Consider the following 15,397-nt stretch of genomic DNA (forward strand, 5'->3'; position numbering starts at 1 on the left):
GAATGAAACGGCGACGAAAAGCCTACGACACTCGGTATTCCCAGCCGGTCACCCATGCAAGTACTAACCGAGCCCGACATTGCTTAACTTCCGAGATCGAACGAGATCGGGTGCATTCCACGTGGTATGGTTGTAGGCGATTAAGTAGTAGTCTATTCGGCTATTTGTATTTCGCAGTTGTTGGAAAACAGAGCAAAATCGAATGAAACGGCGACGAAAAGCCTACGACACTCGGTATTCCCAGCCGGTCACCCATGCAAGTACTAACCGAGCCCGACATTGCTTAACTTCCGAGATCGAACGAGATCGGGTGCATTCAACGTGGTATGGTTGTAGGCGAAAAAGTAGTAGTCTATTCGGCTATTTGTATTTCGCAGTTGTTGGAAAACAGAGCAAAATCGAATGAAACGGCGACGAAAAGCCTACGACACTCGGTATTCCCAGCCGGTCACCCATGCAAGTACTAACCGAGCCCGACATTGCTTAACTTCCGAGATCGAACGAGATCGGGTGCATTCAACGTGGTATGGTTGTAGGCGATTAAGTAGTAGTCTATTCGGCTATTTGTATTTCGCAGTTGTTGGAAAACAGAGCAAAATCGAATGAAACGGCGACGAAAAGCCTACGACACTCGGTATTCCCAGCCGGTCACCCATGCAAGTACTAACCGAGCCCGACATTGCTTAACTTCCGAGATCGAACGAGATCGAGTGCATTCAACGCGGTATGGTTGTAGGCAATAAAATAGTAGTCTATTCGGCTATTTGTTTTTTGCAGTTGTTGGAAAACAGAGCAAAATCGAATGAAACGGCGACGAAAAGCCTACGACACTCGGTATTCCCAGCAGGTCACCCATGCAAGTACTAACCGAGCCCGACATTGCTTAACTTCCGAGATCGAACGAGATCGGGTGCATTCAACGTGGTATGGTTGTAGTCGATAAAGTAGTAGTCTGTTCTGCTATTTGTATTTTGCAGTTGTTAGAAAACAGAGAAAAAACGAATGGAACGGCGACGAAAAAAAGCCTACGACACTCGGTATTCCCAGCCGGTCACCCATGCAAGTACTAACCGAGCCCGACATTGCTTAACTTCCAGGATCGAACGAGATCGGGTGCATTCAACGTGGTATGGTTGTAGGCAATAAAGTAGTAGTCTATTCGGCTATTTGTATTTCGCAGTTGTTGGAAAACAGAGCAAAATCGAATGAAACGGCGACGAAAAGCCTACGACACTCGGTATTCCCAGCCGGTCACCCATGCAAGTACTAACCGAGCCCGACATTGCTTAACTTCCGAGATCGAACGAGATCGGGTGCATCCACCGTGGTATGGTTGTAGGCGATAAAGTAGTAGTCTATTCGGCTATTTGTATTTCGCAGTTGTTAAAAAACAGAGCAAAATCGAATGAAACGGCGACGAAAAGCCTACGACACTCGGTATTCCCAGCCGGTCACCCATGCAAGTACTAACCAAGCCCGACATTGCTTAACTTCCGAGATCGAACAAGATCGGGAGCATTCAACGTGGTATGGTTGTAGGCGATGAAGTAGTAGTCTATTCGGCTATTTGTATTTCGCAGTTGTTAGAAAACACAGCAAAATCGAATGAAACGACGACGAAAAGCTTACGACACTCGGTATTCCCAGCCTGTCACCCATGCAAGTACTAACCGAACCCGACATTGCTTAACTTCCGAGATCGACGAGATCGGGTGCATTCAACGTGGTATGGTTGTAGGCGATAAAGTAGTAGTCTATTCGGCTATTTGTATTTTGCAGTTGTTGGAAAACAGAGCAAAATCGAATGAAGCGGCGACGAAAAGCCTACGACACTCGGTATTCCCAGCCGGTCACCCATGCAAGTACTAACTGAGCCCGACATTGCTTAACTTCCGAGATCGAACGAGATCGAGTGCATTCAACGCGGTATGGTTGTAGGCAATAAAGTAGTAGTCTATTCGGCTATTTGTTTTTTGCAGTTGTTGGAAAACAGAGCAAAATCGAATGAAACGGCGACGAAAAGCCTACGACACTCGGTATTCCCAGCAGGTCACCCATGCAAGTACTAACCGAGCCCGACATTGCTTAACTTCCGAGATCGAACGAGATCGGGTGCATTCAACGTGGTATGGTTGTAGTCGATAAAGTAGTAGTCTGTTCTGCTATTTGTATTTTGCAGTTGTTAGAAAAAAGAGAAAAAACGAATGGAACGGCGACGAAAAAAAAGCCTACGACACTCGGTATTCCCAGCCGGTCACCCATGCAAGTACTAACCGAGCCCGACATTGCTTAACTTCCGGGATCGAACGAGATCGGGTGCATTCAACGTGGTATGGTTGTAGGCAATAAAGTAGTAGTCTATTCGGCTATTTGTATTTCGCAGTTGTTGGAAAACAGAGCAAAATCGAATGAAACGGCGACGAAAAGCCTACGACACTCGGTATTCCCAGCAGGTCACCCATGCAAGTACTAACCGAGCCCGACATTGCTTAACTTCCGGGATCGAACGAGATCGGGTGCATTCAACGTGGTATGGTTGTAGGCAATAAAGTAGTAGTCTATTCGGCTATTTGTATTTCGCAGTTGTTGGAAAACAGAGCAAAATCGAATGAAACGGCGACGAAAAGCCTACGACACTCGGTATTCCCAGCCGGTCACCCATGCAAGTACTAACCGAGCCCGACATTGCTTAACTTCCGAGATCGAACGAGATCGGGTGCATCCACCGTGGTATGGTTGTAGGCGATAAAGTAGTAGTCTATTCGGCTATTTGTATTTCGCAGTTGTTAGAAAACAGAGCAAAATCGAATGAAACGGCGACGAAAAGCCTACGACACTCGGTATTCCCAGCCGGTCACCCATGCAAGTACTAACCAAGCCCGACATTGCTTAACTTCCGAGATCGAACAAGATCGGGAGCATTCAACGTGGTATGGTTGTAGGCGATGGAGTAGTAGTCTATTCGGCTATTTGTATTTCGCAGTTGTTAGAAAACACAGCAAAATCGAATGAAACGACGACGAAAAGCTTACGACACTCGGTATTCCCAGCCTGTCACCCATGCAAGTACTAACCGAACCCGACTTTGCTTAACTTCCGAGATCGACGAGATCGGGTGCATTCAACGTGGTATGGTTGTAGGCGATAAAGTAGTAGTCTATTCGGCTATTTGTATTTCGCAGTTGTTGGAAAACAGAGCAAAATCGAATGAAACGGCGACGAAAAGCCTACGACACTCGGTATTCCCAGCCGGTCACCCATGCAAGTGCTAACCGAGCCCGACATTGCTTAACTTCCGAGATCGAACGAGATCGGGTGCATTCAACGTGGTATGGTTGTAGGCGATAAAGTAGTAGTCTATTCGGCTATTTGTATTTCGCAGTTGTTGGAAAACAGAGCAAAATCGAATGAAACGGCGACGAAAAGCCTACGACACTCGGTATTCCCAGCCGGTCAACCATGCAAGTACTAACCGAGCCAGACATTGCTTAACTTCCGAGATCGAACAAGATCGGGTGCATTCAACGTGGTATGGTTGTAGGCGTTAAAGTAGTAGTCTATTCGGCTATTTGTATTTCGCAGTTGTTGGAAAACAGAGCAAAATCGAATGAAACGGCGACGAAAAGCCTACGACACTCGGTATTCCCAGCCGGTCACCCATGCAAGTACTAACCGAGCCCGACATTGCTTAACTTCCGAGATCGAACGATAACGGGTGCATTCAACGTGGTATGGTTGTAGGCGATAAAGTAGTAGTCTATTCGGCTATTTGTATTTCGCAGTTGTTGGAAAACAGAGCAAAATCGAATGAAACGGCGACAAAAAGCCTACGACACTCGGTATTCCCAGCCGGTCACCCATGCAAGTACTAACCGAGCCCGACATTGCTTAACTTCCGAGATCGAACGAGATCGGGTGCATTCCACGTGGTATGGTTGTAGGCGATTAAGTAGTAGTCTATTCGGCTATTTGTATTTCGCAGTTGTTGGAAAACAGAGCAAAATCGAATGAAACGGCGACGAAAAGCCTACGACACTCGGTATTCCCAGCCGGTCACCCATGCAAGTACTAACCGAGCCCGACATTGCTTAACTTCCGAGATCGAACGAGATCGGGTGCATTCCACGTGGTATGGTTGTAGGCGATTAAGTAGTAGTCTATTCGGCTATTTGTATTTCGCAGTTGTTGGAAAACAGAGCAAAATCGAATGAAACGGCGACGAAAAGCCTACGACACTCGGTATTCCCAGCCGGTCACCCATGCAAGTACTAACCGAGCCCGACATTGCTTAACTTCCGAGATCGAACGAGATCGGGTGCATTCAACGTGGTATGGTTGTAGGCGATAAAGTAGTAGTCTATTCGGCTATTTGTATTTCGCAGTTGTTGGAAAACAGAGCAAAATCGAATGAAACGGCGACGAAAAGCCTACGACACTCGGTATTCCCAGCCGGTCACCCATGCAAGTACTAACCGAGCCCGACATTGCTTAACTTCCGAGATCGAACGAGATCGGGTGCATTCAACGTGGTATGGTTGTAGGCGATTAAGTAGTAGTCTATTCGGCTATTTGTATTTCGCAGTTGTTGGAAAACAGAGCAAAATCGAATGAAACGGCGACGAAAAGCCTACGACACTCGGTATTCCCAGCCGGTCACCCATGCAAGTACTAACCGAGCCCGACATTGCTTAACTTCCGAGATCGAACGAGATCGGGTGCATTCAACGTGGTATGGTTGTAGGCGATAAAGTAGTAGTCTATTCGGCTATTTGTATTTCGCAGTTGTTGGAAAACAGAGCAAAATCGAATGAAACGGCGACGAAAAGCCTACGACACTCGGTATTCCCAGCCGGTCACCTATGGAAGTACTAACCGAGCCCGACATTGCTTAACTTCCGAGATCGAACGAGATCGAGTGCATTCAACGTGGTATGGTTGTAGGCGATAAAGTAGTAGTCTATTCGGCTATTTGTATTTTGCAGTTGTTGGAAAACAGAGCAAAATCGAATGAAGCGGCGACGAAAAGCCTACGACACTCGGTATTCCCAGCCGGTCACCCATGCAAGTACTAACTGAGCCCGACATTGCTTAACTTCCGAGATCGAACGAGATCGAGTGCATTCAACGCGGTATGGTTGTAGGCAATAAAATAGTAGTCTATTCGGCTATTTGTTTTTTGCAGTTGTTGGAAAACAGAGCAAAATCGAATGAAACGGCGACGAAAAAAAGCCTACGACACTCGGTATTCCCAGCCGGTCACCCATGCAAGTACTAACCGAGCCCGACATTGCTTAACTTCCAGGATCGAACGAGATCGGGTGCATTCAACGTGGTATGGTTGTAGGCAATAAAGTAGTAGTCTATTCGGCTATTTGTATTTCGCAGTTGTTGGAAAACAGAGCAAAATCGAATGAAACGGCGACGAAAAGCCTACGACACTCGGTATTCCCAGCCGGTCACCCATGCAAGTACTAACCGAGCCCGACATTGCTTAACTTCCGAGATCGAACGAGATCGGGTGCATCCACCGTGGTATGGTTGTAGGCGATAAAGTAGTAGTCTATTCGGCTATTTGTATTTCGCAGTTGTTAAAAAACAGAGCAAAATCGAATGAAACGGCGACGAAAAGCCTACGACACTCGGTATTCCCAGCCGGTCACCCATGCAAGTACTAACCAAGCCCGACATTGCTTAACTTCCGAGATCGAACAAGATCGGGAGCATTCAACGTGGTATGGTTGTAGGCGATGAAGTAGTAGTCTATTCGGCTATTTGTATTTCGCAGTTGTTAGAAAACACAGCAAAATCGAATGAAACGACGACGAAAAGCTTACGACACTCGGTATTCCCAGCCTGTCACCCATGCAAGTACTAACCGAACCCGACATTGCTTAACTTCCGAGATCGACGAGATCGGGTGCATTCAACGTGGTATGGTTGTAGGCGATAAAGTAGTAGTCTATTCGGCTATTTGTATTTTGCAGTTGTTGGAAAACAGAGCAAAATCGAATGAAGCGGCGACGAAAAGCCTACGACACTCGGTATTCCCAGCCGGTCACCCATGCAAGTACTAACTGAGCCCGACATTGCTTAACTTCCGAGATCGAACGAGATCGAGTGCATTCAACGCGGTATGGTTGTAGGCAATAAAGTAGTAGTCTATTCGGCTATTTGTTTTTTGCAGTTGTTGGAAAACAGAGCAAAATCGAATGAAACGGCGACGAAAAGCCTACGACACTCGGTATTCCCAGCAGGTCACCCATGCAAGTACTAACCGAGCCCGACATTGCTTAACTTCCGAGATCGAACGAGATCGGGTGCATTCAACGTGGTATGGTTGTAGTCGATAAAGTAGTAGTCTGTTCTGCTATTTGTATTTTGCAGTTGTTAGAAAAAAGAGAAAAAACGAATGGAACGGCGACGAAAAAAAAGCCTACGACACTCGGTATTCCCAGCCGGTCACCCATGCAAGTACTAACCGAGCCCGACATTGCTTAACTTCCGGGATCGAACGAGATCGGGTGCATTCAACGTGGTATGGTTGTAGGCAATAAAGTAGTAGTCTATTCGGCTATTTGTATTTCGCAGTTGTTGGAAAACAGAGCAAAATCGAATGAAACGGCGACGAAAAGCCTACGACACTCGGTATTCCCAGCCGGTCACCCATGCAAGTACTAACCGAGCCCGACATTGCTTAACTTCCGAGATCGAACGAGATCGGGTGCATCCACCGTGGTATGGTTGTAGGCGATAAAGTAGTAGTCTATTCGGCTATTTGTATTTCGCAGTTGTTAAAAAACAGAGCAAAATCGAATGAAACGGCGACGAAAAGCCTACGACACTCGGTATTCCCAGCCGGTCACCCATGCAAGTACTAACCAAGCCCGACATTGCTTAACTTCCGAGATCGAACAAGATCGGGAGCATTCAACGTGGTATGGTTGTAGGCGATGAAGTAGTAGTCTATTCGGCTATTTGTATTTCGCAGTTGTTAGAAAACACAGCAAAATCGAATGAAACGACGACGAAAAGCTTACGACACTCGGTATTCCCAGCCTGTCACCCATGCAAGTACTAACCGAACCCGACATTGCTTAACTTCCGAGATCGACGAGATCGGGTGCATTCAACGTGGTATGGTTGTAGGCGATAAAGTAGTAGTCTATTCGGCTATTTGTATTTCGCAGTTGTTGGAAAACAGAGCAAAATCGAATGAAACGGCGACGAAAAGCCTACGACACTCGGTATTCCAAGCCGGTCACCCATGCAAGTACTAACCGAGCCCGACATTGCTTAACTTCCGAGATCGAACGAGATCGGGTGCATTCAACGTGGTATGGTTGTAGGCGATAAAGTAGTAGTCTATTCGGCTATTTGTATTTCGCAGTTGTTGGAAAACAGAGCAAAATCGAACGAAACGGCGACGAAAAGCCTACGACACTCGGTATTCCCAGCCGGTCACCCATGCAAGTACTAACCGAGCCAGACATTGCTTAACTTCCGAGATCGAACGAGATCGGGTGCATTCAACGTGGTATGGTTGTAGGCGTTAAAGAAGTAGTCTATTCGGCTATTTGTATTTCGCAGTTGTTGGAAAACAGAGCAAAATCGAATGAAACGGCGACGAAAAGCCTACGACACTCGGTATTCCCAGCCGGTCACCCATGCAAGTACTAACCGAGCCCGACATTGCTTAACTTCCGAGATCGAACGATAACGGGTGCATTCAACGTGGTATGGTTGTAGGCGATAAAGTAGTAGTCTATTCGGCTATTTGTATTTTGCAGTTGTTGGAAAACAGAGCAAAATCGAATGAAACGGCGACAAAAAGCCTACGACACTCGGTTTTCCCAGCCGGTCACCCATGCAAGTACTAACCGAGCCCGACATTGCTTAACTTCCGAGATCGAACGAGATCGGGTGCATTCAACGTGGTATGGTTGTGGGCGATAAAGTAGTAGTCTATTCGGCTATTTGTATTTCGCAGTTGTTGGAAAACAGAGCAAAATCGAATGAAACGGCGACGAAAAGCCTACGACACTCGGTATTCCCAGCCGGTCACCCATGCAAGTACTAACTGAGCCCGACATTGCTTAACTTCCGAGATCGAACGAGATCGAGTGCATTCAACGCGGTATGGTTGTAGGCAATAAAGTAGTAGTCTATTCGGCTAATTGTATTTCGCAGTTGTTGGAAAACAGAGCAAAATCGAATGAAACGGCGACAAAAAGCCTACGACACTCGGTATTCCCAGCAGGTCACCCATGCAAGTACTAACCGAGCCCGACATTGCTTAACTTCCGAGATCGAACGAGATCGGGTGCATTCAACGTGGTATGGTTGTAGTCGATAAAGTAGTAGTCTGTTCTGCTATTTGTATTTTGCAGTTGTTAGAAAACAGAGAAAAAACGAATGGAACGGCGACGAAAAAAAAGCCTACGACACTCGGTATTCCCAGCCGGTCACCCATGCAAGTACTAACCGAGCCCGACATTGCTTAACTTCCGGGATCGAACGAGATCGGGTGCATTCAACGTGGTATGGTTGTAGGCAATAAAGTAGTAGTCTATTCGGCTATTTGTATTTCGCAGTTGTTGGAAAACAGAGCAAAATCGAATGAAACGGCGACGAAAAGCCCACGACACTCGGTATTCCCAGCCGGTCACCCATGCAAGTACTAACCGAGCCCGACATTGCTTAACTTCCGAGATCGAACGAGATCGGGTGCATCCACCGTGGTATGGTTGTAGGCGATAAAGTAGTAGTCTATTCGGCTATTTGTATTTCGCAGTTGTTAGAAAACAGAGCAAAAACGAATGAAACGGCGACGAAAAGCCTACGACACTCGGTATTCCCAGCCGGTCACCCATGCAAGTACTAACCAAGCCCGACATTGCTTAACTTCCGAGATCGAACAAGATCGGGAGCATTCAACGTGGTATGGTTGTAGGCGATGGAGTAGTAGTCTATTCGGCTATTTGTATTTCGCAGTTGTTAGAAAACACAGCAAAATCGAATGAAACGACGACGAAAAGCTTACGACACTCGGTATTCCCAGCCTGTCACCCATGCAAGTACTAACCGAACCCGACTTTGCTTAACTTCCGAGATCGACGAGATCGGGTGCATTCAACGTGGTATGGTTGTAGGCGATAAAGTAGTAGTCTATTCGGCTATTTGTATTTCGCAGTTGTTGGAAAACAGAGCAAAATCGAATGAAACGGCGACGAAAAGCCTACGACACTCGGTATTCCCAGCCGGTCACCCATGCAAGTGCTAACCGAGCCCGACATTGCTTAACTTCCGAGATCGAACGAGATCGGGTGCATTCAACGTGGTATGGTTGTAGGCGATAAAGTAGTAGTCTATTCGGCTATTTGTATTTCGCAGTTGTTGGAAAACAGAGCAAAATCGAATGAAACGGCGACGAAAAGCCTACGACACTCGGTATTCCCAGCCGGTCAACCATGCAAGTACTAACCAAGCCAGACATTGCTTAACTTCCGAGATCGAACAAGATCGGGTGCATTCAACGTGGTATGGTTGTAGGCGTTAAAGTAGTAGTCTATTCGGCTATTTGTATTTCGCAGTTGTTGGAAAACAGAGCAAAATCGAATGAAACGGCGACGAAAAGCCTACGACACTCGGTATTCCCAGCCGGTCACCCATGCAAGTACTAACCGAGCCCGACATTGCTTAACTTCCGAGATCGAACGATAACGGGTGCATTCAACGTGGTATGGTTGTAGGCGATAAAGTAGTAGTCTATTCGGCTATTTGTATTTTGCAGTTGTTGGAAAACAGAGCAAAATCGAATGAAACGGCGACAAAAAGCCTACGACACTCGGTATTCCCAGCCGGTCACCCATGCAAGTACTAACCGAGCCCGACATTGCTTAACTTCCGAGATCGAACGAGATCGGGTGCATTCAACGTGGTATGGTTGTAGGCGATAAAGTAGTAGTCTATTCGGCTATTTGTATTTCGCAGTTGTTGGAAAACAGAGCAAAATCGAATGAAACGGCGACGAAAAGCCTACGACACTCGGTATTCCCAGCCGGTCACCCATGCAAGTACTAACCGAGCCCGACATTGCTTAACTTCCGAGATCGAACGAGATCGGGTGCATTCCACGTGGTATGGTTGTAGGCGATTAAGTAGTAGTCTATTCGGCTATTTGTATTTCGCAGTTGTTGGAAAACAGAGCAAAATCGAATGAAACGGCGACGAAAAGCCTACGACACTCGGTATTCCCAGCCGGTCACCCATGCAAGTACTAACCGAGCCCGACATTGCTTAACTTCCGAGATCAAACGAGATCGGGTGCATTCAACGTGGTATGGTTGTAGGCGATAAAGTAGTAGTCTATTCGGCTATTTGTATTTCGCAGTTGTTGGAAAACAGAGCAAAATCGAATGAAACGGCGACGAAAAGCCTACGACACTCGGTATTCCCAGCCGGTCACCCATGCAAGTACTAACCGAGCCCGACATTGCTTAACTTCCGAGATCGAACGAGATCGGGTGCATTCAACGTGGTATGGTTGTAGGCGATTAAGTAGTAGTCTATTCGGCTATTTGTATTTCGCAGTTGTTGGAAAACAGAGCAAAATCGAATGAAACGGCGACGAAAAGCCTACGACACTCGGTATTCCCAGCCGGTCACCCATGCAAGTACTAACCGAGCCCGACATTGCTTAACTTCCGAGATCGAACGAGATCGGGTGCATTCAACGTGGTATGGTTGTAGGCGATAAAGTAGTAGTCTATTCGGCTATTTGTATTTCGCAGTTGTTGGAAAACAGAGCAAAATCGAATGAAACGGCGACGAAAAGCCTACGACACTCGGTATTCCCAGCCGGTCACCTATGGAAGTACTAACCGAGCCCGACATTGCTTAACTTCCGAGATCGAACGAGATCGAGTGCATTCAACGTGGTATGGTTGTAGGCGATAAAGTAGTAGTCTATTCGGCTATTTGTATTTTGCAGTTGTTGGAAAACAGAGCAAAATCGAATGAAGCGGCGACGAAAAGCCTACGACACTCGGTATTCCCAGCCGGTCACCCATGCAAGTACTAACTGAGCCCGACATTGCTTAACTTCCGAGATCGAACGAGATCGAGTGCATTCAACGCGGTAAGGTTGTAGGCAATAAAGTAGTAGTCTATTCGGCTATTTGTTTTTTGCAGTTGTTGGAAAACAGAGCAAAATCGAATGAAACGGCGACGAAAAGCCTACGACACTCGGTATTCCCAGCAGGTCACCCATGCAAGTACTAACCGAGCCCGACATTGCTTAACTTCCGAGATCGAACGAGATCGGGTGCATTCAACGTGGTATGGTTGTAGTCGATAAAGTAGTAGTCTGTTCTGCTATTTGTATTTTGCAGTTGTTAGAAAACAGAGAAAAAACGAATGGAACGGCGACGAAAAAAAGCCTACGACACTCGGTATTCCCAGCCGGTCACCCATGCAAGTACTAACCGAGCCCGACATTGCTTAACTTCCGGGATCGAACGAGATCGGGTGCATTCAACGTGGTATGGTTGTAGGCAATAAAGTAGTAGTCTATTCGGCTATTTGTATTTCGCAGTTGTTGGAAAACAGAGAAAAATCGAATGAAACGGCGACGAAAAGCCTACGACACTCGGTATTCCCAGCCGGTCACCCATGCAAGTACTAACCGAGCCCGACATTGCTTAACTTCCGAGATCGAACGAGATCGGGTGCATCCACCGTGGTATGGTTGTAGGCGATAAAGTAGTAGTCTATTCGGCTATTTGTATTTCGCAGTTGTTAAAAAACAGAGCAAAATCGAATGAAACGGCGACGAAAAGCCTACGACACTTGGTATTCCCAGCCGGTCACCCATGCAAGTACTAACCAAGCCCGACATTGCTTAACTTCCGAGATCGAACAAGATCGGGAGCATTCAACGTGGTATGGTTGTAGGCGATGAAGTAGTAGTCTATTCGGCTATTTGTATTTCGCAGTTGTTAGAAAACACAGCAAAATCGAATGAAACGACGACGAAAAGCTTACGACACTCGGTATTCCCAGCCTGTCACCCATGCAAGTACTAACCGAACCCGACATTGCTTAACTTCCGAGATCGACGAGATCGGGTGCATTCAACGTGGTATGGTTGTAGGCGATAAAGTAGTAGTCTATTCGGCTATTTGTATTTTGCAGTTGTTGGAAAACAGAGCAAAATCGAATGAAGCGGCGACGAAAAGCCTACGACACTCGGTATTCCCAGCCGGTCACCCATGCAAGTACTAACTGAGCCCGACATTGCTTAACTTCCGAGATCGAACGAGATCGAGTGCATTCAACGCGGTATGGTTGTAGGCAATAAAGTAGTAGTCTATTCGGCTATTTGTTTTTTGCAGTTGTTGGAAAACAGAGCAAAATCGAATGAAACGGCGACGAAAAGCCTACGACACTCGGTATTCCCAGCAGGTCACCCATGCAAGTACTAACCGAGCCCGACATTGCTTAACTTCCGAGATCGAACGAGATCGGGTGCATTCAACGTGGTATGGTTGTAGTCGATAAAGTAGTAGTCTGTTCTGCTATTTGTATTTTGCAGTTGTTAGAAAACAGAGAAAAAACGAATGGAACGACGACGAAAAAAAAGCCTACGACACTCGGTATTCCCAGCCGGTCACCCATGCAAGTACTAACCGAGCCCGACATTGCTTAACTTCCGGGATCGAACGAGATCGGGTGCATTCAACGTGGTATGGTTGTAGGCAATAAAGTAGTAGTCTATTCGGCTATTTGTATTTCGCAGTTGTTGGAAAACAGAGCAAAATCGAATGAAACGGCGACGAAAAGCCTACGACACTCGGTATTCCCAGCCGGTCACCCATGCAAGTACTAACCGAGCCCGACATTGCTTAACTTCCGAGATCGAACGAGATCGGGTGCATCCACCGTGGTATGGTTGTAGGCGATAAAGTAGTAGTCTATTCGGCTATTTGTATTTCGCAGTTGTTAAAAAACAGAGCAAAATCGAATGAAACGGCGACGAAAAGCCTACGACACTCGGTATTCCCAGCCGGTCACCCATGCAAGTACTAACCAAGCCCGACATTGCTTAACTTCCGAGATCGAACAAGATCGGGAGCATTCAACGTGGTATGGTTGTAGGCGATAAAGTAGTAGTCTATTCGGCTATTTGTATTTCGCAGTTGTTAAAAAACAGAGCAAAATCGAATGAAACGGCGACGAAAAGCCTACGACACTCGGTATTCCCAGCCGGTCACCCATGCAAGTACTAACCAAGCCCGACATTGCTTAACTTCCGAGATCGAACGAGATCGGGTGCATTCAACGTGGTATGGTTGTAGGCGATAAAGTAGTAGTCTATTCGGCTATTTGTATTTCGCAGTTGTTGGAAAACAGAGCAAAATCGAATGAAACGGCGACGAAAAGCCTACGACACTCGGTATTCCCAGCCGGTCACCCATGCAAGTACTAACCGAGCCCGACATTGCTTAACTTCCGGGATCGAACGAGATCGGGTGCATTCAACGTGGTATGGTTGTAGGCGATAAAGTAGTAGTCTATTCGGCTATTTGTATTTCGCAGTTGTTGGAAAACAGAGCAAAATCGAATGAAACGGCGACGAAAAGCCTACGACACTCGGTATTCCCAGCCGGTCACCCATGCAAGTACTAACCGAGCCCGACATTGCTTAACTTCCGAGATCGAACGAGATCGGGTGCATCCACCGTGGTATGGTTGTAGGCGATAAAGTAGTAGTCTATTCGGCTATTTGTATTTCGCAGTTGTTAAAAAACAGAGCAAAATCGAATGAAACGGCGACGAAAAGCCTACGACACTCGGTATTCCCAGCCGGTCACCCATGCAAGTACTAACCAAGCCCGACATTGCTTAACTTCCGAGATCGAACAAGATCGGGAGCATTCAACGTGGTATGGTTGTAGGCGATGAAGTAGTAGTCTATTCGGCTATTTGTATTTCGCAGTTGTTAGAAAACACAGCAAAATCGAATGAAACGACGACGAAAAGCTTACGACACTCGGTATTCCTTGCCTGTCACCCATGCAAGTACTAACCGAACCCGACATTGCTTAACTTCCGAGATCGACGAGATCGGGTGCATTCAACGTGGTATGGTTGTAGGCGATAAAGTAGTAGTCTATTCGGCTATTTGTATTTCGCAGTTGTTGGAAAACAGAGCAAAATCGAATGAAACGGCGACGAAAAGCCTACGACACTCGGTATTCCCAGCCGGTCACCCATGCAAGTACTAACCGAGCCCGACATTGCTTAACTTCCGAGATCGAACGAGATCGGGTGCATTCAACGTGGTATGGTTGTAGGCGATAAAGTAGTAGTCTATTCGGCTATTTGTATTTCGCAGTTGTTGGAAAACAGAGCAAAATCGAATGAAACGGCGACGAAAAGCCTACGACACTCGGTATTCCCAGCCGGTCACCCATGCAAGTACTAACCGAGCCAGACATTGCTTAACTTCCGAGATCGAACGAGATCGGGTGCATTCAACGTGGTATGGTTGTAGGCGTTAAAGAAGTAGTCTATTCGGCTATTTGTATTTCGCAGTTGTTGGAAAACAGAGCAAAATCGAATGAAACGGCGACGAAAAGCCTACGACACTCGGTATTCCCAGCCGGTCACCCATGCAAGTACTAACCGAGCCCGACATTGCTTAACTTCCGAGATCGAACGATAACGGGTGCATTCAACGTGGTATGGTTGTAGGTGATAAAGTAGTAGTCTATTCGGCTATTTGTATTTTGCAGTTGTTGGAAAACAGAGCAAAATCGAATGAAACGGCGACAAAAAGCCTACGACACTCGGTTTTCCCAGCCGGTCACCCATGCAAGTACTAACCGAGCCCGACATTGCTTAACTTCCGAGATCGAACGAGATCGGGTGCATTCAACGTGGTATGGTTGTAGGCGATAAAGTAGTAGTCTATTCGGCTATTTGTATTTCGCAGTTGTTGGAAAACAGAGCAAAATCGAATGAAACGGCGACGAAAAGCCTACGACACTCGGTATTCCCAGCCGGTCACCCATGCAAGTACTAACCGAGCCCGACATTGCTTAACTTCCGAGATCGAACGAGATCGGGTGCATTCAACGTGGTATGGTTGTAGGCGATAAAGTAGTAGTCTATTCGGCTATTTGTATTTCGCAGTTGTTGGAAAACAGAGCAAAATCGAATGAAACGGCGACGAAAAGCCTACGACACTCGGTATTCCCAGCCGGTCACCCATGCAAGTACTAACCGAGCCCGACATTGCTTAACTTCCGAGATCGAACGAGATCGAGTGCATTCAACGTGGTATGGTTGTAGGCGATAAAGTAGTAGTCTTTTCGGCTATTTGTATTTTGCAGTT

At 46.7% G+C, this 15,397-nt stretch overlaps 63 non-coding genes and 14 pseudogenes across 63 annotated transcripts; all 77 read right to left on the reverse strand.

Annotated features, from left to right (window-relative positions):
* Positions 1 to 19: 19 nt before the first annotated feature.
* LOC144415783 (5S ribosomal RNA) lies at positions 20 to 138 on the reverse strand. The gene has a single exon (XR_013471676.1). It is a non-coding gene; the product is annotated as a 5S ribosomal RNA (ribosomal RNA).
* Positions 139 to 219: 81 nt separating this feature from the next.
* On the reverse strand, positions 220 to 338 carry LOC144414011 (5S ribosomal RNA). Its single transcript, XR_013469901.1, has one exon. It is a non-coding gene; the product is annotated as a 5S ribosomal RNA (ribosomal RNA).
* Positions 339 to 419: 81 nt separating this feature from the next.
* Positions 420 to 538, reverse strand: LOC144414013 (5S ribosomal RNA). Its single transcript, XR_013469903.1, has one exon. It is a non-coding gene; the product is annotated as a 5S ribosomal RNA (ribosomal RNA).
* Positions 539 to 619: 81 nt separating this feature from the next.
* On the reverse strand, positions 620 to 738 carry LOC144415029 (5S ribosomal RNA). The gene has a single exon (XR_013470921.1). It is a non-coding gene; the product is annotated as a 5S ribosomal RNA (ribosomal RNA).
* Positions 739 to 819: 81 nt separating this feature from the next.
* On the reverse strand, positions 820 to 938 carry LOC144414943 (5S ribosomal RNA). The gene has a single exon (XR_013470835.1). It is a non-coding gene; the product is annotated as a 5S ribosomal RNA (ribosomal RNA).
* Positions 939 to 1,022: 84 nt separating this feature from the next.
* Positions 1,023 to 1,141, reverse strand: LOC144417400 (5S ribosomal RNA). Its single transcript, XR_013473293.1, has one exon. It is a non-coding gene; the product is annotated as a 5S ribosomal RNA (ribosomal RNA).
* An 81-nt stretch (positions 1,142 to 1,222) lies between these two features.
* LOC144415705 (5S ribosomal RNA) lies at positions 1,223 to 1,341 on the reverse strand. The gene has a single exon (XR_013471598.1). It is a non-coding gene; the product is annotated as a 5S ribosomal RNA (ribosomal RNA).
* Positions 1,342 to 1,422: 81 nt separating this feature from the next.
* On the reverse strand, positions 1,423 to 1,541 carry LOC144416440 (5S ribosomal RNA). Its single transcript, XR_013472333.1, has one exon. It is a non-coding gene; the product is annotated as a 5S ribosomal RNA (ribosomal RNA).
* Positions 1,542 to 1,622: 81 nt separating this feature from the next.
* On the reverse strand, positions 1,623 to 1,740 carry LOC144412556 (5S ribosomal RNA; annotated as a pseudogene).
* Positions 1,741 to 1,821: 81 nt separating this feature from the next.
* Positions 1,822 to 1,940, reverse strand: LOC144416871 (5S ribosomal RNA). Its single transcript, XR_013472764.1, has one exon. It is a non-coding gene; the product is annotated as a 5S ribosomal RNA (ribosomal RNA).
* Positions 1,941 to 2,021: 81 nt separating this feature from the next.
* Positions 2,022 to 2,140, reverse strand: LOC144414944 (5S ribosomal RNA). The gene has a single exon (XR_013470836.1). It is a non-coding gene; the product is annotated as a 5S ribosomal RNA (ribosomal RNA).
* Positions 2,141 to 2,225: 85 nt separating this feature from the next.
* LOC144416344 (5S ribosomal RNA) lies at positions 2,226 to 2,344 on the reverse strand. The gene has a single exon (XR_013472237.1). It is a non-coding gene; the product is annotated as a 5S ribosomal RNA (ribosomal RNA).
* Positions 2,345 to 2,425: 81 nt separating this feature from the next.
* LOC144416012 (5S ribosomal RNA) lies at positions 2,426 to 2,544 on the reverse strand. Its single transcript, XR_013471906.1, has one exon. It is a non-coding gene; the product is annotated as a 5S ribosomal RNA (ribosomal RNA).
* Positions 2,545 to 2,625: 81 nt separating this feature from the next.
* On the reverse strand, positions 2,626 to 2,744 carry LOC144415706 (5S ribosomal RNA). The gene has a single exon (XR_013471599.1). It is a non-coding gene; the product is annotated as a 5S ribosomal RNA (ribosomal RNA).
* Positions 2,745 to 2,825: 81 nt separating this feature from the next.
* Positions 2,826 to 2,944, reverse strand: LOC144416442 (5S ribosomal RNA). Its single transcript, XR_013472335.1, has one exon. It is a non-coding gene; the product is annotated as a 5S ribosomal RNA (ribosomal RNA).
* Positions 2,945 to 3,025: 81 nt separating this feature from the next.
* LOC144412814 (5S ribosomal RNA) lies at positions 3,026 to 3,143 on the reverse strand (annotated as a pseudogene).
* An 81-nt stretch (positions 3,144 to 3,224) lies between these two features.
* Positions 3,225 to 3,343, reverse strand: LOC144416746 (5S ribosomal RNA). Its single transcript, XR_013472639.1, has one exon. It is a non-coding gene; the product is annotated as a 5S ribosomal RNA (ribosomal RNA).
* Positions 3,344 to 3,424: 81 nt separating this feature from the next.
* On the reverse strand, positions 3,425 to 3,543 carry LOC144418162 (5S ribosomal RNA; annotated as a pseudogene).
* Positions 3,544 to 3,624: 81 nt separating this feature from the next.
* LOC144417930 (5S ribosomal RNA) lies at positions 3,625 to 3,743 on the reverse strand (annotated as a pseudogene).
* Positions 3,744 to 3,824: 81 nt separating this feature from the next.
* LOC144415785 (5S ribosomal RNA) lies at positions 3,825 to 3,943 on the reverse strand. Its single transcript, XR_013471678.1, has one exon. It is a non-coding gene; the product is annotated as a 5S ribosomal RNA (ribosomal RNA).
* Positions 3,944 to 4,024: 81 nt separating this feature from the next.
* On the reverse strand, positions 4,025 to 4,143 carry LOC144415786 (5S ribosomal RNA). The gene has a single exon (XR_013471679.1). It is a non-coding gene; the product is annotated as a 5S ribosomal RNA (ribosomal RNA).
* An 81-nt stretch (positions 4,144 to 4,224) lies between these two features.
* On the reverse strand, positions 4,225 to 4,343 carry LOC144414014 (5S ribosomal RNA). The gene has a single exon (XR_013469904.1). It is a non-coding gene; the product is annotated as a 5S ribosomal RNA (ribosomal RNA).
* An 81-nt stretch (positions 4,344 to 4,424) lies between these two features.
* Positions 4,425 to 4,543, reverse strand: LOC144414015 (5S ribosomal RNA). Its single transcript, XR_013469905.1, has one exon. It is a non-coding gene; the product is annotated as a 5S ribosomal RNA (ribosomal RNA).
* An 81-nt stretch (positions 4,544 to 4,624) lies between these two features.
* Positions 4,625 to 4,743, reverse strand: LOC144414016 (5S ribosomal RNA). The gene has a single exon (XR_013469906.1). It is a non-coding gene; the product is annotated as a 5S ribosomal RNA (ribosomal RNA).
* Positions 4,744 to 4,824: 81 nt separating this feature from the next.
* On the reverse strand, positions 4,825 to 4,943 carry LOC144417084 (5S ribosomal RNA). The gene has a single exon (XR_013472977.1). It is a non-coding gene; the product is annotated as a 5S ribosomal RNA (ribosomal RNA).
* An 81-nt stretch (positions 4,944 to 5,024) lies between these two features.
* On the reverse strand, positions 5,025 to 5,143 carry LOC144416872 (5S ribosomal RNA). Its single transcript, XR_013472765.1, has one exon. It is a non-coding gene; the product is annotated as a 5S ribosomal RNA (ribosomal RNA).
* Positions 5,144 to 5,227: 84 nt separating this feature from the next.
* Positions 5,228 to 5,346, reverse strand: LOC144417402 (5S ribosomal RNA). The gene has a single exon (XR_013473295.1). It is a non-coding gene; the product is annotated as a 5S ribosomal RNA (ribosomal RNA).
* Positions 5,347 to 5,427: 81 nt separating this feature from the next.
* Positions 5,428 to 5,546, reverse strand: LOC144415708 (5S ribosomal RNA). Its single transcript, XR_013471601.1, has one exon. It is a non-coding gene; the product is annotated as a 5S ribosomal RNA (ribosomal RNA).
* An 81-nt stretch (positions 5,547 to 5,627) lies between these two features.
* Positions 5,628 to 5,746, reverse strand: LOC144416443 (5S ribosomal RNA). The gene has a single exon (XR_013472336.1). It is a non-coding gene; the product is annotated as a 5S ribosomal RNA (ribosomal RNA).
* Positions 5,747 to 5,827: 81 nt separating this feature from the next.
* LOC144412557 (5S ribosomal RNA) lies at positions 5,828 to 5,945 on the reverse strand (annotated as a pseudogene).
* An 81-nt stretch (positions 5,946 to 6,026) lies between these two features.
* Positions 6,027 to 6,145, reverse strand: LOC144416873 (5S ribosomal RNA). Its single transcript, XR_013472766.1, has one exon. It is a non-coding gene; the product is annotated as a 5S ribosomal RNA (ribosomal RNA).
* An 81-nt stretch (positions 6,146 to 6,226) lies between these two features.
* Positions 6,227 to 6,345, reverse strand: LOC144414945 (5S ribosomal RNA). Its single transcript, XR_013470837.1, has one exon. It is a non-coding gene; the product is annotated as a 5S ribosomal RNA (ribosomal RNA).
* Positions 6,346 to 6,430: 85 nt separating this feature from the next.
* Positions 6,431 to 6,549, reverse strand: LOC144416345 (5S ribosomal RNA). Its single transcript, XR_013472238.1, has one exon. It is a non-coding gene; the product is annotated as a 5S ribosomal RNA (ribosomal RNA).
* Positions 6,550 to 6,630: 81 nt separating this feature from the next.
* On the reverse strand, positions 6,631 to 6,749 carry LOC144415709 (5S ribosomal RNA). The gene has a single exon (XR_013471602.1). It is a non-coding gene; the product is annotated as a 5S ribosomal RNA (ribosomal RNA).
* Positions 6,750 to 6,830: 81 nt separating this feature from the next.
* On the reverse strand, positions 6,831 to 6,949 carry LOC144416444 (5S ribosomal RNA). The gene has a single exon (XR_013472337.1). It is a non-coding gene; the product is annotated as a 5S ribosomal RNA (ribosomal RNA).
* Positions 6,950 to 7,030: 81 nt separating this feature from the next.
* LOC144412558 (5S ribosomal RNA) lies at positions 7,031 to 7,148 on the reverse strand (annotated as a pseudogene).
* Positions 7,149 to 7,229: 81 nt separating this feature from the next.
* Positions 7,230 to 7,348, reverse strand: LOC144415169 (5S ribosomal RNA). The gene has a single exon (XR_013471061.1). It is a non-coding gene; the product is annotated as a 5S ribosomal RNA (ribosomal RNA).
* Positions 7,349 to 7,429: 81 nt separating this feature from the next.
* LOC144416573 (5S ribosomal RNA) lies at positions 7,430 to 7,548 on the reverse strand. Its single transcript, XR_013472466.1, has one exon. It is a non-coding gene; the product is annotated as a 5S ribosomal RNA (ribosomal RNA).
* An 81-nt stretch (positions 7,549 to 7,629) lies between these two features.
* Positions 7,630 to 7,748, reverse strand: LOC144417931 (5S ribosomal RNA; annotated as a pseudogene).
* An 81-nt stretch (positions 7,749 to 7,829) lies between these two features.
* Positions 7,830 to 7,948, reverse strand: LOC144415856 (5S ribosomal RNA). The gene has a single exon (XR_013471750.1). It is a non-coding gene; the product is annotated as a 5S ribosomal RNA (ribosomal RNA).
* An 81-nt stretch (positions 7,949 to 8,029) lies between these two features.
* Positions 8,030 to 8,148, reverse strand: LOC144416874 (5S ribosomal RNA). The gene has a single exon (XR_013472767.1). It is a non-coding gene; the product is annotated as a 5S ribosomal RNA (ribosomal RNA).
* Positions 8,149 to 8,229: 81 nt separating this feature from the next.
* Positions 8,230 to 8,348, reverse strand: LOC144414946 (5S ribosomal RNA). The gene has a single exon (XR_013470838.1). It is a non-coding gene; the product is annotated as a 5S ribosomal RNA (ribosomal RNA).
* An 85-nt stretch (positions 8,349 to 8,433) lies between these two features.
* On the reverse strand, positions 8,434 to 8,552 carry LOC144416346 (5S ribosomal RNA). Its single transcript, XR_013472239.1, has one exon. It is a non-coding gene; the product is annotated as a 5S ribosomal RNA (ribosomal RNA).
* Positions 8,553 to 8,633: 81 nt separating this feature from the next.
* Positions 8,634 to 8,752, reverse strand: LOC144416581 (5S ribosomal RNA). Its single transcript, XR_013472474.1, has one exon. It is a non-coding gene; the product is annotated as a 5S ribosomal RNA (ribosomal RNA).
* An 81-nt stretch (positions 8,753 to 8,833) lies between these two features.
* LOC144416445 (5S ribosomal RNA) lies at positions 8,834 to 8,952 on the reverse strand. Its single transcript, XR_013472338.1, has one exon. It is a non-coding gene; the product is annotated as a 5S ribosomal RNA (ribosomal RNA).
* An 81-nt stretch (positions 8,953 to 9,033) lies between these two features.
* On the reverse strand, positions 9,034 to 9,151 carry LOC144412816 (5S ribosomal RNA; annotated as a pseudogene).
* An 81-nt stretch (positions 9,152 to 9,232) lies between these two features.
* LOC144416748 (5S ribosomal RNA) lies at positions 9,233 to 9,351 on the reverse strand. Its single transcript, XR_013472641.1, has one exon. It is a non-coding gene; the product is annotated as a 5S ribosomal RNA (ribosomal RNA).
* Positions 9,352 to 9,432: 81 nt separating this feature from the next.
* On the reverse strand, positions 9,433 to 9,551 carry LOC144418033 (5S ribosomal RNA; annotated as a pseudogene).
* Positions 9,552 to 9,632: 81 nt separating this feature from the next.
* LOC144417932 (5S ribosomal RNA) lies at positions 9,633 to 9,751 on the reverse strand (annotated as a pseudogene).
* An 81-nt stretch (positions 9,752 to 9,832) lies between these two features.
* LOC144414017 (5S ribosomal RNA) lies at positions 9,833 to 9,951 on the reverse strand. The gene has a single exon (XR_013469907.1). It is a non-coding gene; the product is annotated as a 5S ribosomal RNA (ribosomal RNA).
* An 81-nt stretch (positions 9,952 to 10,032) lies between these two features.
* LOC144415787 (5S ribosomal RNA) lies at positions 10,033 to 10,151 on the reverse strand. Its single transcript, XR_013471680.1, has one exon. It is a non-coding gene; the product is annotated as a 5S ribosomal RNA (ribosomal RNA).
* Positions 10,152 to 10,232: 81 nt separating this feature from the next.
* On the reverse strand, positions 10,233 to 10,351 carry LOC144414482 (5S ribosomal RNA). Its single transcript, XR_013470372.1, has one exon. It is a non-coding gene; the product is annotated as a 5S ribosomal RNA (ribosomal RNA).
* Positions 10,352 to 10,432: 81 nt separating this feature from the next.
* On the reverse strand, positions 10,433 to 10,551 carry LOC144414019 (5S ribosomal RNA). Its single transcript, XR_013469909.1, has one exon. It is a non-coding gene; the product is annotated as a 5S ribosomal RNA (ribosomal RNA).
* An 81-nt stretch (positions 10,552 to 10,632) lies between these two features.
* Positions 10,633 to 10,751, reverse strand: LOC144414020 (5S ribosomal RNA). The gene has a single exon (XR_013469910.1). It is a non-coding gene; the product is annotated as a 5S ribosomal RNA (ribosomal RNA).
* Positions 10,752 to 10,832: 81 nt separating this feature from the next.
* Positions 10,833 to 10,951, reverse strand: LOC144417085 (5S ribosomal RNA). The gene has a single exon (XR_013472978.1). It is a non-coding gene; the product is annotated as a 5S ribosomal RNA (ribosomal RNA).
* Positions 10,952 to 11,032: 81 nt separating this feature from the next.
* Positions 11,033 to 11,151, reverse strand: LOC144417570 (5S ribosomal RNA; annotated as a pseudogene).
* Positions 11,152 to 11,232: 81 nt separating this feature from the next.
* LOC144414947 (5S ribosomal RNA) lies at positions 11,233 to 11,351 on the reverse strand. Its single transcript, XR_013470839.1, has one exon. It is a non-coding gene; the product is annotated as a 5S ribosomal RNA (ribosomal RNA).
* An 84-nt stretch (positions 11,352 to 11,435) lies between these two features.
* Positions 11,436 to 11,554, reverse strand: LOC144416347 (5S ribosomal RNA). The gene has a single exon (XR_013472240.1). It is a non-coding gene; the product is annotated as a 5S ribosomal RNA (ribosomal RNA).
* Positions 11,555 to 11,635: 81 nt separating this feature from the next.
* On the reverse strand, positions 11,636 to 11,754 carry LOC144415710 (5S ribosomal RNA). Its single transcript, XR_013471603.1, has one exon. It is a non-coding gene; the product is annotated as a 5S ribosomal RNA (ribosomal RNA).
* Positions 11,755 to 11,835: 81 nt separating this feature from the next.
* Positions 11,836 to 11,954, reverse strand: LOC144415909 (5S ribosomal RNA). The gene has a single exon (XR_013471803.1). It is a non-coding gene; the product is annotated as a 5S ribosomal RNA (ribosomal RNA).
* Positions 11,955 to 12,035: 81 nt separating this feature from the next.
* On the reverse strand, positions 12,036 to 12,153 carry LOC144412560 (5S ribosomal RNA; annotated as a pseudogene).
* Positions 12,154 to 12,234: 81 nt separating this feature from the next.
* On the reverse strand, positions 12,235 to 12,353 carry LOC144416876 (5S ribosomal RNA). Its single transcript, XR_013472769.1, has one exon. It is a non-coding gene; the product is annotated as a 5S ribosomal RNA (ribosomal RNA).
* Positions 12,354 to 12,434: 81 nt separating this feature from the next.
* On the reverse strand, positions 12,435 to 12,553 carry LOC144414949 (5S ribosomal RNA). The gene has a single exon (XR_013470841.1). It is a non-coding gene; the product is annotated as a 5S ribosomal RNA (ribosomal RNA).
* An 85-nt stretch (positions 12,554 to 12,638) lies between these two features.
* Positions 12,639 to 12,757, reverse strand: LOC144416348 (5S ribosomal RNA). Its single transcript, XR_013472241.1, has one exon. It is a non-coding gene; the product is annotated as a 5S ribosomal RNA (ribosomal RNA).
* An 81-nt stretch (positions 12,758 to 12,838) lies between these two features.
* LOC144415711 (5S ribosomal RNA) lies at positions 12,839 to 12,957 on the reverse strand. The gene has a single exon (XR_013471604.1). It is a non-coding gene; the product is annotated as a 5S ribosomal RNA (ribosomal RNA).
* Positions 12,958 to 13,038: 81 nt separating this feature from the next.
* On the reverse strand, positions 13,039 to 13,157 carry LOC144416446 (5S ribosomal RNA). Its single transcript, XR_013472339.1, has one exon. It is a non-coding gene; the product is annotated as a 5S ribosomal RNA (ribosomal RNA).
* Positions 13,158 to 13,238: 81 nt separating this feature from the next.
* Positions 13,239 to 13,357, reverse strand: LOC144414152 (5S ribosomal RNA). Its single transcript, XR_013470043.1, has one exon. It is a non-coding gene; the product is annotated as a 5S ribosomal RNA (ribosomal RNA).
* An 81-nt stretch (positions 13,358 to 13,438) lies between these two features.
* On the reverse strand, positions 13,439 to 13,557 carry LOC144416349 (5S ribosomal RNA). The gene has a single exon (XR_013472242.1). It is a non-coding gene; the product is annotated as a 5S ribosomal RNA (ribosomal RNA).
* An 81-nt stretch (positions 13,558 to 13,638) lies between these two features.
* LOC144415712 (5S ribosomal RNA) lies at positions 13,639 to 13,757 on the reverse strand. Its single transcript, XR_013471605.1, has one exon. It is a non-coding gene; the product is annotated as a 5S ribosomal RNA (ribosomal RNA).
* An 81-nt stretch (positions 13,758 to 13,838) lies between these two features.
* Positions 13,839 to 13,957, reverse strand: LOC144416447 (5S ribosomal RNA). Its single transcript, XR_013472340.1, has one exon. It is a non-coding gene; the product is annotated as a 5S ribosomal RNA (ribosomal RNA).
* Positions 13,958 to 14,038: 81 nt separating this feature from the next.
* On the reverse strand, positions 14,039 to 14,156 carry LOC144412990 (5S ribosomal RNA; annotated as a pseudogene).
* Positions 14,157 to 14,237: 81 nt separating this feature from the next.
* LOC144414021 (5S ribosomal RNA) lies at positions 14,238 to 14,356 on the reverse strand. Its single transcript, XR_013469911.1, has one exon. It is a non-coding gene; the product is annotated as a 5S ribosomal RNA (ribosomal RNA).
* Positions 14,357 to 14,437: 81 nt separating this feature from the next.
* LOC144416575 (5S ribosomal RNA) lies at positions 14,438 to 14,556 on the reverse strand. The gene has a single exon (XR_013472468.1). It is a non-coding gene; the product is annotated as a 5S ribosomal RNA (ribosomal RNA).
* An 81-nt stretch (positions 14,557 to 14,637) lies between these two features.
* Positions 14,638 to 14,756, reverse strand: LOC144418314 (5S ribosomal RNA; annotated as a pseudogene).
* Positions 14,757 to 14,837: 81 nt separating this feature from the next.
* Positions 14,838 to 14,956, reverse strand: LOC144414417 (5S ribosomal RNA). Its single transcript, XR_013470307.1, has one exon. It is a non-coding gene; the product is annotated as a 5S ribosomal RNA (ribosomal RNA).
* An 81-nt stretch (positions 14,957 to 15,037) lies between these two features.
* On the reverse strand, positions 15,038 to 15,156 carry LOC144414022 (5S ribosomal RNA). The gene has a single exon (XR_013469912.1). It is a non-coding gene; the product is annotated as a 5S ribosomal RNA (ribosomal RNA).
* Positions 15,157 to 15,237: 81 nt separating this feature from the next.
* On the reverse strand, positions 15,238 to 15,356 carry LOC144414882 (5S ribosomal RNA). Its single transcript, XR_013470773.1, has one exon. It is a non-coding gene; the product is annotated as a 5S ribosomal RNA (ribosomal RNA).
* Between the last annotated feature and the right edge of the window lie 41 nt (positions 15,357 to 15,397).

This window comes from Styela clava, chromosome 15, assembly GCF_964204865.1.
Source record: "Styela clava chromosome 15, kaStyClav1.hap1.2, whole genome shotgun sequence".
Classification (NCBI taxonomy): domain Eukaryota; kingdom Metazoa; phylum Chordata; class Ascidiacea; order Stolidobranchia; family Styelidae; genus Styela; species Styela clava.